Raw genomic sequence first — 2,630 nt, 5'->3', positions numbered from 1 at the left:
GCACACTTTTTTCAATGTTGAACGTCACCGTCATCAACACCATACGAAGCACGCAATAGAATAACTATGGTTCTTGACGTAATACCAAATTCCAGCATATTCTTCAATACCAAATATCCCCCTTCCCCCTTTAACGAGAGCCCACCCCTTTACCCCTTCCCCTGCCCCCCCTTCCTAATCTCTCCGCCGCCTCCCTCCCTCCCTCCCTCCCTCCCTCCCTCCCTGCCGCCCTCCCTCCCTGCCGCCCTCCCTCCCTGCCGCCCTCCCTCCCTGCCGCCCTCCCTCCACATTCCGGCGGCCACAAAAAGGCTGCATTGTCGTCGACTGGGGACGAATCCGAGGGGCGATCATTTTTGGACACTGTAATTAAAGTAAGAAGTGGAAACGATACTAAGCTGCTGCGCGACCTCAGATTCTCCAGGATTATTCAAGTGTGTGCGCGCCATTTCAGATTGTTTCATGAGAAAGCCAGTTTCGCGTTGCTTCAATGGAGGTAGTGTGGTATCATTTATCTGTATGTATATTATGCGTTATATATATATATATATATATATATATATATATATATATATATATATATATATATATATATATATTGAGAGAGAGAGAGAGAGAGAGAGAGAGAGAGAGAGAGAGAGAGAGTGAGAGTGAGTGAGTGAGTGAGTGAGTGAGTGAGTGAGTGAGTGAGTGAGTGAGTGAGTGAGTGAGTGAGTGAGTGAGTGTGTGTGTGTGTCGCTCTCTCTCTCTTATATATATATATATATATATATATATATATATATATATATATATATATATATATATAAAGAGAGAGAGAGAGAGAGAGAGAGAGAGAGAGAGAGAGAGAGAGAGAGAGAGAGAGAGAGAGAGAGAGAGAGAGAGAGAGAGAGAGAGAGAGAGAGAGAGAGAGAGAGAGAGAGAGAGAGAGAGAGAGAGAGAGAGAGAGAGAAATCGAGAAAGTCAACGAAGAAAAGAACAAGGGACCGTCGACCACACATGTCCTCAAACACGCAGTTCCAGCGGGGCGCATGGCTGCAAATTCGAGTGAATGGCAAATATATGTAGACGGCCCTGTGGGAGAGGCCCGCCACGCAGCCACACTGCATCCGCGCCGTCTCGACCCAACCCTTCTGGCTTGGGCGAGCGCAAGCCTCAGAGAATCGCCTCCCGGACTTTCTTCAAGTCCCTCTCCGGACCAGTGCTCGCACTCTGTTAATTCTCAATTGCAAATTCTAGTCCCTGAATTAGCAATGGAAATCAGATGCAAATTCTGAAGAATATTCATATGATTCCTCCGGGCGACGGAGACAGAGGTGTTGGTTTTTACAAGTGCGATCCGGAGAGGCCGAAGGGTAGGCCCCCCTCCTCCCCTCGCCCCCGACCCTCCGGCATTCAACCTCGGCCTAAAACTTGCTTCAATATCCGGGCTCTTTCAACCCTCATCCTAAACCTCCCTAGACACTTTAATTTCACTTCCTTCCTTGGCTTCACTTAAATTTCAATCGCTCTCCTTCAAGTAAATCTTAAGGCTTTTCTTCCGCCAACTCTACTCTCACTTCCCTTCTCTCTTCTCCCATTTCTCCCACTCAGATTTCTCTTCTTCACCTAGTCTCTCAGTTCTCTTGCCCTGTATTTGTATGGTCCGCCCATAAACCTTATGATGTATTCCAGATGTTTTTCTTTTCCTTTTAAAATATTTACCATTTCCAACATCCGCAGCCATTTCCATTCTTTCACATAGACACACTCCTGTCTAGCAACACCCCCTACTTCTCTTTCCCTTCTCTCGGTTGGACATGCTCCATCCCTCTTTCCCGCCGTCATGATGTCAACGTCAGATTTATTTCTTCTTTCGCGTTCTCCCTACAACACCCACAGAAAAAAAATGTTTACCGTCCAAACCTCACAATTCATTGTGAATCCGCCACCCTTCCACCAGCTCCCAAACCCCTGCCTTCATGCAACTAAGAAAACGATGCTTTAAATAGATATCCTGCAAGATCACCGAGGCCCAGCATCGATTACTCCTCTTAATATGGGAAACTGTATTTCTTAAAGTTCATATTATCCTATCGTGAAAATTTACTAAATCACGTATATAAAGATATATTTCTCTCTTTTAGAAATCATAGGGAACAATAAGGAACTTATTCGAAGCGGTGGCTCAACAACTGAATATATATATAACTTGAAATTTCGGCTAGATGCAAATGCATTTTTAAAATAAATTACGGTCAACCGAGCTTTTCATGAGCGAGTAATGCAAACCAAATGAATAGAAATAAATAAAATCAAACAGTGTAGTAACTGAGATGAGTTGAGAGGGTATAGTCATGATCATGTTTTTTTTTTCACTGTGATAATAACAATTTTATACATGCTGCATGGTATAGCATGGTGCATATTGCTTGCCCAACAACTAAAAGGCGAACAAAGCATGGACTATGAGAGGGAGAGGGAACCTACCCTGTTCTGGGCCCGGGGGGACTACGGGCCTCAGACCACGCCCCTCGACCATGCCCCTTGAACTAACAGTGACCAACCGACTCTCACCCAATCCAAGCGACGGAATGATTGGCTGAGCAGCCTCGAGGGGCGGGGCTCTGGTGGCGAAGGGCGTCCTCATAGGC

Source organism: Penaeus monodon, chromosome 13 (assembly GCF_015228065.2).
Source record: "Penaeus monodon isolate SGIC_2016 chromosome 13, NSTDA_Pmon_1, whole genome shotgun sequence".
Lineage (NCBI taxonomy): Eukaryota > Metazoa > Arthropoda > Malacostraca > Decapoda > Penaeidae > Penaeus > Penaeus monodon.
The sequence above is the reverse complement of the archived record's forward strand: the minus strand, read 5'-3'. Positions refer to the sequence as shown.